Source organism: Bos taurus, chromosome 6, assembly GCF_002263795.3.
Source record: "Bos taurus isolate L1 Dominette 01449 registration number 42190680 breed Hereford chromosome 6, ARS-UCD2.0, whole genome shotgun sequence".
Taxonomy (NCBI): Eukaryota; Metazoa; Chordata; class Mammalia; order Artiodactyla; family Bovidae; genus Bos; species Bos taurus.
The window spans coordinates 82,661,860-82,674,884 of NC_037333.1; positions in this window are offsets into that span (position 1 = coordinate 82,661,860).

The window sequence follows — 13,025 nt, forward strand, 5'->3', positions numbered from 1 at the left end:
CAAGAATACTTGCTGAAATAAGAAGTATAAGAAAAACAATAGTAAGAGGGACTTAAAAGCAAAGCATGTGATGCCATCATAAGAGAATGTTTTAGACTCCCTAAAACATTGCTAGCCTACAAATTGGGTGAAGAAGAAACACATACTTGAGGAAAAGTTTAAGTATTGCTTCAAGAACCTGTCTTTGAAGATAATGAATCAGTGGGCCTAAGGTAAAGACTTTCACAATTTTGACAAGTTTGTTGTTCCATGTCCAGTTCTAACTGTTGTTTATTGAACTGCATACACATTTCTCAGGAAGCAGGTAAGGTGATGTGGTATTCCCATCTCTTTAAGAAAGTTCCACAGTTTGTTGTGATCCACACAGTCAAAGGCTTGAATGTAATCAATGAAGTAGAAGTAGATGTTTTTCTGGAATTCTCTTGCTTTACCTATGATCCAAGATTATTGGCAACTTGATCTCTGGTTCCTTTTTCTTTTCTAAATCCAGCTTGCATATCTTGAAGTTCTCAGTTCATGTACTGTTGAAGCTTAGCTTGAATGATTTTGAGTATTACCTTGCTAGTATGTGAAATGAGCAAAGTAGCTTATTTAACTTATATGCAGAGTACATCATGTGAAATGCTAGGCTGGATGAAACACAAGCTAGAATCAAGACTGCTGGGAGAAGTATCAACAACCTCAGATATGCAGATGAGACTACCCTTATGGCAGTAAGTGGAGATGAGCTAAACAGCCTTTTGATGAACATGAAGGAGGAGAGTGAAAAAGTTGGCTTAAAACTCTCAACATTCCAAAAACAAAGATCATGGCATCCAGTCCCATCACTCATGGCAAATACATGGGGTAAAAATGGAAACAGTAGCAGATTTTATTTTCTTGGGCTCCAAAATCACTGGGGACAGTGACTGCAGAATTGAAATTAAAAGATACTCCTTAAAAGAAAAGCTATGACAATCCTAGACAGTATAGTAAAAAAAAAAAAAGAAGAAGAAGAAGAAGAGATATCACTTTGCCAACAAAGGTCTCTATAGTAAAAACTCCAGTTTTTCCAGTAGTCATGTATGGATGTGAAAGTTGGATCATAAAGAAGGCTGAGTGCTAAAGAATTGATGCTTTTGAACTGTGGTGCTAGAGAGGACTCTTGAGAGTCTCTTGGTCAGCAAAGAAATCAAACCAGCCAATCCTAAAGGAAATCAGACCTGAATATTCATTGGAAGGACTGATGCTAAAGCTGAAGCTCCAATACTTTGGTCTCCTGACGTGAAAAGCCAACTCATTGGAAAAGACTCTGATGCTGGGAAAGATTGAAGGCAGGAGGAGAAGGGAGCAATAGAGAATGAGATGGTTGGATGGCATCACTGACTCAATGGACATGAGTTTGAGCAAACTCGGGGAGATAATGAAGCAATCCATGGAGTTGCAGAGTCAGGCATGACTTAGTGACTGAGCAGTTACAACAACACAAGGTAGAGTCTAGAATTCTACATATTTTTTAAAATTCCATGAATGATTTTAGTGTTCAGCAAGATGGAAGTACTCCCAAAACAAACTTAGTCTCATAAACTAAATTACTATAGTCCCTAGAAACTAAAGGAAAACAAAACAAAACCTCTCTGTGATCTTTGGAGATTCTTGAAAACAGTGAAAGTGTTAAAAAACTGGAAATGAATAGGGATGTTCAAGGCAGAAAAAATAAGTTCAAAGGTCCAGAGGAAAGAAGGAGTTTTTCATCATCAAAGAACAGCAAAAAGGCCATAGGAGCTAGAAAGATGTGAGCAAGAATGAGAACAGCAGAAAATGAGGGAGCAAAGGTGAATAGGGACCAGTATATGTAGGAGTAAACATGTCAGTTATAATGAAGACATTGCATTTATTCTGAATATGTTGATAAGTCATTTAAAGAACATAAGCAAAAGATTTGTTTTAATTACAATTTTTAAAGATAAGTTTTGTTATTGGTAGAAATAAGTGGAATAGATAAAATATGTTGTCCACTTCATAAATTACTGTTAGCTGAACATGTATTTCTTAGGAGAATAACAGTAAAGATAGAGTGTAACAAATCTGGATATATTTTAAAAGTATATCTGAAAAGATTTTGAATGAATAGACAATGGAGGATGAGTAAAGAGAGAACTCAAGAAAGTTTCCTAAATATTTTCCCCTGAGTAAATGATGGTGCTATTTTCTAAAATGCAGAAATCTGAGAAAATAGCATGTGAGAGTGGGGATGATGACGAAAGCAGTGATATAATTTTATTTTGGATATACTGAAGTTGATGTGCTTATTTGATGACCAAGTGAAGATGTCAAGGAGGAAATCAAACATGTAAGTCTACAGCACAAAGAGAGTTTAAGTCTGGGACTGAAATTGGAAGGTCATCACTGAGAGATGTAATTCGAAATCAGGGGACTGGAGAAGATAATCTAGGCTGTGGGTCTAGATGAGAACCAGAAAAGGGCTGAGGGATAAATCTAGGTGCATCCCAACATTAAAAGAGCAGAAAAGCAAAGGAGAGGAATAGGAACCATCAGAAAAATAGGAGAAAAATGGGAACCATCAGAAAACGCAGAAACAGTAAATCTTAGGAAAACATAAAAAGCAAGTATTCCAAGAAGAGGAGGGAGTAGTCAAATGTATCAAATGAGAATTAACCACTAAATTTGAAAAATAAATGGATTACTTAGTCAAGAATATTTTAGTTAGGAAGTAGAGATAAAATCTGATTCTAGTGAAGGAGCAAATGGAATGATAGGCAATGGAAAATTTTTGAAAACTTTTACAATAGAACAGAGTAAAGGTGTTTAGGTGGGGGACATAGGGACATAAGGATTTCTTCCTTCTCTTTAATGGATAGTTTTGCCATACATATGTATGTGGATGGTAATACTTAAGCAGCAAAGAAATTATTCACTAACCTATGAGGCAGATTTATCTTCCAAAATGACTACAACAGTATTCCCCATCCCACAACTATTCTGCAATGTGAGCTTAACACACCTCTTATCAAAAAGTGGGTTTATGTCCCTGTTTCTCAAGTCTGTATTTTATGTCTGGCTTAAAATCAAAAGGAAATGGCAACCCACTCCAGTATTCTTGCCTGGAGAATTCCATGGACCGAGGAGCCTGATAGGCTACAGCCCATGGGGTCCCAAAGAGTCGGACACAACTGAGCAACTTAACTTTCACTTCACTAAAATCAAAAGGATCAGCAGAATAGTTGATGTGTGATGCATCTTGCTGTTCTAAGGCTAGGACAGAAAAGGAAATGAAAAGTATTCCTCAACCAGTGAAACACTCCCACCATAGCCCTAAACTTCCAGTAAGGGTTTGATTGCCCCAAAGACTACAGACCCATGAGGGACGCTTGGCCAAAATCGCCCAGCTCATCAATTACTGAAATCTCATCCACAACCTGTAAGAGTTCACAAAATGCTTTTTTTAAAGGACAGTATGAAGTGATTTGTTATGCACCAACAGTATTTAAAAGAGAAAAGGAAAGGAGAAAATTATGACTTAATTGTATCAAGTATGTTAGAAGGACTAAAATCCAATGTGGAAACATAGTGATCATCTATAGTAAAAGGTTGGTAGGCAGTAACTAAATGCCCAGATGCATGGTATGAGTAGATTTCATGGTAAGAAAATGAGGCACTTATCTTCTGATTATTTATATTTTCTTTAGTGCTTTAAGAGGAGAGTCATCAACTCAGAATGAGAAAGTGAAAGAGATATTGAAACTCTAAGGAAAGAAGGAAAGACATGAAATAATATTTTCAAAGAATGAGGTGAATTAATTAAGGAAATGGAGTATGAGAGCTAAGTGTTCCTAAGAAAGCACACAAGACTTGTTATTATGATTTTAAAATGAAATAGTGAGTCTATTTTTATTTTTCCTCCTATGTTTGGCTGCTATTATACATGTATGCCTGAAAAAGGGAGTTACCCAGTGTTTGCATCTACCAGGCAATGTAAAAAGATAAGAGACAAGAAAGTTGAAGTGAATTCAAGAGACTCCTGTGATGATAAATATAAACAGTGGCAATGTAATCTGGATAAGAAGAGAAGTGGAGATGTGTGAGGTTATACTGATAGATTTAAAAGCTGGCATGTTAGAAGTACTTATGGGGTAAAAATAACTGCAGGAGGCATGATGAATAAGTAAGCTGGAAGTTTTTGACTGCCATGGAGTGGAATTCCTAAAATCAAGATTTTGTGGAAATTGAAGTTTTTTGTAATGACATGTTTGGAATATGATGAAGAGAGGGTGGTTGAGGATAAGTGGAAGATGCAATCCCTGGATGAGATGGTTGGATGGCATCACTAACTCTATGAACATGAGTTTGAGTAAGTTCCGGGAGTGGAAGATAAAGCAGTCAAGGAACTGAGGGTTGTTATACAGAGTGTTGTTATACAGGGTGTTATACAGAGTGCTCATCTGGACGTTTAAGATACAAAGAAAAATGACAAAGTGAAATCAATTACTAAAATCTCTACAGATGAGAAGGTATAACTGATAGTTTTACAGATGAATGTTCACAAAGTGTAAAGGATGCTAGTCATACACTTAAAACTAACTTGACGGTTTTGACAAAAAAGAGATGGGCAGGGGTCTGAAAGAGACGATGAGAAATGGGAACATCCATTCTACCTCTGACTCCCATGGAATATGGATGAAAAAGATGCCACCATTCAGAGAGCTGTTTTCTAAGGGGATATCTGGACTTCATTTAAATGAAAAGGTGATGAATTGGTAGGAGCAAAAGATGTAAGGAATTTGGTAGAGGGTGAAGTGAAACAGTGTGGACAAATGGGAAAGGGAGACAGATTCATTCAAATTAAGGGTAAGACAGAGCCCCATGGAGCCAAAATCATGATGGCTTGGACTTGCATTTGTGCCCAAGGTGGGTGATGATGAAATTAATTCTGCTGGTTTCTCAAAGAATGTGAGGAATCAACTTGCTATTTCTTGGGACTGGTCTCCTCAACACCATGTAACACTAAGAAACGAGGTGTGGCAGGTGATGGGGATCGAGGGTGAGTCTTCCCCAAAGCATGTGGCACTTTGGGGCTTCCTAAATTCATGGTCTGGCCAGTGTTGAATCAAACACATGGTAAGAATCAAAGTCTTACCAGAAACACAAGGGTTTCTTTGCAATTCCCTTAAATCCTGCTATAAGTGGCATGGTGACAGTTTGAGGGGCAATCTTAGAACAGCCAAGTAGAGATTCAGGGCCTAAAGGAGTTTAGAAAGGACAGAGTCAAGACCATGGGTGAAGAATAACAGCCTTGAATAGGAAAGTTATTTCTATTTCTAATGGAGGAAATAAGTAAATAGTTTAAAATGTGTGGAAATGTTAACATTAAGAACTGAGATCTCTAACTGAGAATCAGTCTTAGAAAAGCAGTGGTCATGTGTTCCCCATCCTGAACCCTCCTCCCTCTGTGGCGGATTCATTTTGATATTTGGCAAAACTAATACAATTATGTAAAGTTTAAAAATAAAATAAAATTTTTAAAAAATCAAAAAAAAAAAAAAAAGAAAATCAGTGGTCAGTAATGCCTATCACTGTGTGGGAATTGAATATAAATTTGAGAGATTAAATAACTATCTAGGAACTATTGTGGGATCTGCTAAAGAAAGAAGAACAGAGATTCAGAGAGAGAGAGAAAGATTTTCAGGACAAATTTTTAATGAACTCAGATTATTGCATCCTCCCTTACTTAGAAAAGCACTAAATCCATTAACTAAGATAAGTATGTTTTTTCCAGGAGTCATATATGGACGTGAGAGTTGGACTACAAAGAAAGCTGCTGCTGCTGCTGCTGCTGCTAAGTCACTTCAGTCGTGTCTGACTCTGTGTGACCCCATAGACGGCAGCCCACCAGACTCCCCCATCCCTGGATTCTCCAGGCAAGAACACTGGAGCGGGTTATAAAGAAAGCTGAGCACTGAAGAACTGATGCTCTTGAACTGTGGTGTTGGAGAAGACTCTTGAGAGTCCCTTGAACTGCAAGGAGATTCAACCAGTCCATCCTAAAGGAAATCAACCCTGAATATTCATGGGAAGGACTGATGCTGAAGCTGAAACTCCAATACTTTGGCCACCTGATGCGAAGAACTGACTCATTGGAAAAGACCCTGATGCTGGGAGGGATTGGGGGCAGAAGGAGAAGGGAATGACAGAGAATGAGATGGTTGGATGGCATCACCAACTCTATGGACCTGAATTTGAGTAAGCTCCGTAAGTTGGTGATGGATAGGGAAGCCTGGTGTGCTGCAGTCTACGGGGTCACAAAGAGTCAGACATGACTGAGCATTTGAACTGAAGATATCTATTCCTTATGACTAGCAGTAACCTTCTAGTGAGACGTGTGCTTGGTTGAATGTCCCCACTTCACCAAAATCATATAAAAAGTGATCCCCATCCTTACCTTTTCAGAACAGTTTCTCAGAACAAACTGAGAGGCTGTCTCCTGGGCTATAGTCTTCAGTAAGACACTGAATAAACAACTCCGTTTTTATGCTGTATGTGTGTGTTTTAAATTGACAACTAATTGTTGTTGTTGTTAAGTCACTAAGTCATGTCCAACTCTTTTGCGACCCCAGGGACTATAGCTTTCCAGGTTCCACTGTTCATGGGATATCCCAGGCAAGAATACTGGAGTGGGCTGCCATTTCTTTCTCCAGGTGATCTTCCCCACCCAGGGATTGAACCCACATCTCCTGCATTGCCAGGTGGATTCTTTACTACTGAGCCACCTGGGAAGTCCTAAAAACTAATAAGTATGCACAAATATTGAATAACAATATAACTACATATTTAAGACAACTTCTAGAAGAATAATGTATGTTTATGACTTTTAAAATAGACTAAGACAAACTTTTCTGTTTTTATGTTATACAGATTCTACGTTATATGTGTTATATAGTATAACACATATAACAATACATAACACATATAACAATATAATACACATTGTTACATGTGTATATTATATACTATATAACATTATATAAGTTAGTGAAAAATCTCATCTAACTGCCCACCTAAGACCAGAGCTGATAATTATTGCTTGCATGGTCATCCACCATAGACTGTAAATGGTAAGAAATTAATGTAAAGGGAAATGGTATTGCTGGTGATCTTTAAAAATAAAAACCTATTGCACTGTGAGATTTTAATGTCCAGGTGTTACCTAATGTGCTGTAAATATGTGCAGCAGACAATGCCAAAACAAGCTATTTCATTTCCATGGTAACGTCAGGGCTACAATGGAGGGTGCTGGTTAAAAATGGATTCTTTTCATTAAGACCACATGATAGGAGCGGACAATTAACAGACTGAATAGAAGGTCTAGTGAATTTAGCAAAAATACAATAAACCCATTTCTTTTTACTGTAAACATTTAGGACACAAGAAAACAAATAAAATGCTTTGTTTGATACATTCCATCCTATTTCAAGAGACAGTTCTATGACTCTCAAGTTTCAAGTATGGCAGAATTCCTGACTAGACTAAGTAGGAAAAGAAAGAATGGGTAAAACTAAGTTTTATTTTAATTGTTGAGATTACTTAAATTCCATCTAGTAAACAGTACTGTGAACTTTAATCACTAGTCAGTGGAAGAAAAGTAGAAAATCCAAAAGTACCAATTAAAATTTGAATAAACAATATAAGATTAATACATTGAACCACAAAACTTAAATTTTCTCAATCAACTGTCTCTGCTATTGGTCAAGATTGAAAGAATTCTTTTAAAAGTGGCACATTTATTTCCCTGATACTCTGCCACTGTTGGGTACCAAAGAATGCAATTTAAAGTGAAAACTGTATCAGTCATTCAGAGGTTTTGTCTACACAAGGCTAAACATCTGTGTACTTGGATGAACGCCTGGCTTTCAAATTCACTAGCTGAGAGAAGACGCACCATGAGTTGCTATCCTCAGCTTCAAGAGTGATAATTCAGTATGCACATCAGACACCAGTTAGCTTCTTGTTTGAGGTACATCTTATCATCTAAGATAAAGTTGATTTTACTTCAATTATACCCACAAATAAAGCATAATGGTACTGCTATTTGATAGGAAAGAATCCATTCTTAGGGAAATCTACTAAGATGAAATTAACTCTCTGGATGACCTTGACTTTCAGGATACAGGAGAGAAATTCTAAGATCAAGAAGCCTGTATCAAACCTCTCTCACAAAATAGCCATGTCACTTCTGTCATGTCATTTAGAGGATTCACGCTTCCCTTACTTATGTGTAATATAGGCTTGAAAATTCTTGACTCACATATCTCTAAATACAGTAATAAGGTTATTGACTGGTGATTGATTAGTGGTTAAGAGTTCAAGCTCTATGGACTCAGTCTGAATCCCAATTATCACTAACATGTTATAAATGTAGGCAAACTTCAGTTTTGCTCACCCACAAATTGTTGGCCATCACTGTATCTGGGTGTTAAGTGAGAAGATGAATCTTGAATGCTTAGTACAGTACTGAGAACAATATAGTGAAGTGAGTGAAGTCGCTTAGTCACGTCCGACTCTTTGCAACCCCATGGACTAGCCTACCAGGCTCCTCTGTCCGTGGGATTTTCCAGGCAATAGTACTGGAGTGGATTGCCATTTCCTTCTCCAGGGGATCTTCCCAACCCAGGGATCGAACCTGGGTCTCCCGCATCGTAGACATACGCTTTACCATCTGAGCAACCAATAAATATGCATTTGGGGAGAATCAAGGAGAAAATATGGGCTTCCCTGGTGGTTCAAATGATAAAGAATCTTCCTGTAATACAGGAGACCCAGGTTTGATCCCTGGGTGGAGAAGACCCCATGGAGAAGGGAATGGCAACCCACTCCAGTATTTTTGCCTGGAGAATCCCAGGGACAGAGAAGCCTAGTAAGCTACAGCCCATGGGGTTGCAAAGAGTCAGACATGACTGAACAACTAACACACACACACAAAGAGAAAACACGTTCAAAGTACTTGGGAAATGATGGCCAGCAACATCACTATTCTTCAAATTTGAGATGCTATTTGTTGTTGTTCAGTCACTCAGTCGTGTCCAACTCTTTGTGACCCCATGGACTGCAACATGCCAGGCTTCCCTGTCCTTCACTATCTCCTGGAGTTTGCTCAAATTCATGTCCATTGAGTCAATGATACCATGCAACCATCTCATCCTCTGTTACCCCTTTCTCCTCCTGCCTGCAATTTTTCCCAGCATCAAGGCCTTTTCCAATGAGTCAGCTCTTCATATCAGGGCCAAAGTATTGGAGCTTCAGCTTCAGCATCAGTCCTTCCAATGATTATTCAGGGTTGATTTCCTTTAGGATTGACTTCTTTGATCTCCTTGCAGTCCAAGAGACTCTCAAGAGTCTTCTCCAGCACCGCACCATGTTACATTTTCTAAACTCCCAAAGGTTAAAATGAAGAAACTATCGTTAACACCAGCAAAAATCACGTACAAAATTTAATTCAAAAAGAATATGTTCCTTCCTGTCTCTATTTATCTTCATGTTCCTCTCTTCAACTATTTAACACCTGTCCAGAGATAGCCCCAGAGACCCCACCAAACAATCTACCCTTCTACACCAAAGGGATCAAACTGGAGGTCAGACCTGACCTAGAGCTTCCTCTAGTGTCACAGTGCATAAAATTACCCAAAACTGAAAACTGGAAGTTTTCAAATAAAACCAAGACTCCTGGTTGAATTTAATTATAATTATAAAACCTGGTAGCCCTCAGCACACATACCTACGTGGCACCAAACAGAAATATTAAAGCATATGCCCCCTGTAGAAAGGCAAGGCCCCTATAGTTCTCAGGATCTTTATCTCTCATTAATTTCTCTTGATACAGAGGCCAAGTACCAGTCACCATTTATGGTCATAATGTACAAAATTATTTTTCTTATGACAAGAAAACTGTTTTCTGTACTTATGCCTCTATCAAATGCCAGAATAAGAAAGTTAGACTTTTAAGCCACAAGTTTAAAAAGAAAAAAAAAAAACTGACAAACATTTTTGCAAATTTGAAGACTTGTTGGGACATATTTTTTAAACTTTGTATTGAAGTAGAATATATAAACTGAAAAAGACACTAATCATAAGTATACAGCTCAATGAACATTTATAAATTGAATTAATCTATATAGGCAGTATTATCAACACCCCAGGAGCTCCCTCGTGCCTCCTTCCCATCATTATTGCCCCAAGGAGACTACTATCTTAACTTCTCATGCCACAGATTTGCTTCGTCTTTTTGAACTTTATGGAAAGAGAATCATTTAAAATACATGCTTATATACTGCCTTATACATGTTTTCTTTTGCTTAAATCTTTGTGAGATTCAGTCATATGGTTACATGAAGTTATAATTCCGCTGCTGCATTTTAAGGTGTAAACAAAGCTTGTCCATACCCCACTTATATCACCCACCTAGTGGTGGCAATTGAGTTTGACACCATAATCTAGACATAAATCTTAAAGAAATCTTTCGTCTTACAATTCTCTTAACACTTCAAAATCCACTGGCCTTTCCCAAACCATTTAACTCCCTGCCTGGTAATTAAATTTTCAGATAGTTCTCATGCTTATACACAAAGTTACAATAGTCACTTACTGATTTGACCCTCTTACCCATCATCAACTCGCTTCCCAGAAATATCTTGAACTGCCAAAAAGAAGAGTATGATTTTCTGTTACCTGCCTGCTGTGATGCTGTTTTGTATGTCTTTGACAAAGAGGAAGTGGTTTCATATACCACAGTTCCTTTGTAAAACAGCCTAGAATTAGTGCTTGCTGAGAAAAAATATATATTAAAATAACTCTTCTGGTCAATTTTAAATGATAAAATATTTTTCATCTAATATATAGTCACATTCAGCTACTGATATCAAATTACTAATTATCTAAGACATTTTAGAAGGAGAATAAAACCAGAGATTCCTAATCACAAACTTACAATCTGCACAGACATTTAATAGCTGTTGAAACATCTTATGATATCCACACATGGTATATGTGTACTTTTAAGTGCCCTTTTGGAAAAATTAATGTGTTATGATTCAAAATATAATTTAGACAACACAGAGGAAAGGATGGCATTTGCTAACAACCAAGAATAATTTCACTAGAAGTCCTTTACTTCATATTTTCTCTTGAGGTTCTTAGTAGGCTTTTAAAGCAGATGCTGAGCTGGAAACTAATCTAAGAAATAAAGAAAGCCAAGGGGAAAAAAATAATAATAATGGACAGTTGTACTTGATTGTTTCCATGGTCAGGGCATCCTCTTGAGTGACAGATAATTCATCTTTTGTCAGTTTCCATTGCCTAGAGATCATCCTGAGCATTGTTATCAGCAAAATCTCCACAAAGTGAAGAATTTTCAAACAGGAAACCAGATGTGATGAGGTCAGGCCCTGCATGTGACGGGGATATTTGGGTTAATGATGATTGATGCCATATCACATTTCATAAGGTACATACTTGCCAAATCAGATGTTTTTTCTGTCACGTAGGAGCCATTGCTGAATGCCTTTACAGCAAAGCATCAAGGTCAGAGACAAAGAAGTATATTTAAAAGAGCTCATTGCCCTTAGAAGGGTGGCACAATACATTTGGGACAATCATATTGCATATGGCATAGGATTTGCCTGACATTTCTTTCGAAATATCTAGTATTTATGTGGGAAATCAAAAACATTTTAAATTCCCTATGCCTATTACATGTACATTGTTGTTTGGTTTTGGGGATTAGATTTTTTACTTTCTCTAAATTACTATGTTAAGTAAAATGTTAATGTCATTACTTCGTCCAAAACAATTATTCAAATTGTGAACTTTTAATTTTTTCATAACACATGTGGTGATTTGGGAGAAAAAAGTCACATAAAATACAAATATATACCCAAATACTACCCTCTCTGTTTGATGGTACATACAAAGACAGTGATTTGTTACCGCTATTCCTTTAGTAAAAAGATAGGTTTTCCCTTGATTTGTATGATATATCAATATGGACACATAGTTACAAGCTACAAAGGAATAATTTCCAAACATGCTCAAGGGGAGAAGAGCCCTCACCACTTAATCTTGGAAATAAATCTTTGTAAAACCATTATGCTCTTGTTTCAGAGCTTGATGCTTTCAAAGAAAGGATAATGAGTGCTGCAACCATCCTAAAATAGTCCTGAGAAGACTTAATAGTTATTATTAAGTTGATGTATTTACAAGGCTCTTAAAACATTCTTGGTTTTCTACAGCTATTGGTATAATATCAACTTTTCCAAAACAGACATAGTATTGTAAAGAAGCTTACAGTCAAGGCTGGTATAGAAGCCTTCATGGTTGACTCTACAGCTTCTTTTCTACAACTGGATATTTTGCTGAAGAGATTTCTAAGCAAAGTGTTGACAGGATATTTTGCTGAAGAGATTTCTAAGCAAAGTGTTGACAGAATGACTTGGTTTCTCCTGTCAGTTTATGGTAAAATGCAAGAGAGAAATGAATAAGGAGTTATTAACAAAAGGAACAAGAACTTAAAGATTTGAAAAATTCTCAGCCTGTCCATGTTGCAAAGAATGAGGAAGTGTGTTCAGAAGAGAATAACAAAGGCATGGCTGACAGATCATTTGACAGAGAAATTAATGTGAATGTGAACCATGGGTTTAAACAGCCAACACAAAGAAGCAAGGAATTGGGATACGATCACAACAACATTAACATCAGCTTTTAGGATTACAGGAAACAAAAAATATCATGGAATGAAGAAATGCTACAAACATTCGCTATCCTTCAAGAAAAGGACTCCAAAAGTGATTCAGAGCTTATTAGGGCTACTATTCCCCCAGAGAGCAAGGCTGTATCCACCTTTGTCTCAAAGGACAGGACTGCTACCCAGCAGAGGCATCTCAGCAGGTCCACATGGGCAGGGTTCCACTGGGTCATAGATGGAGTGCCCCACTAAGTCATGGGGTTGATGCCACTACCCCAGTGGGTTAAGGTGGGAT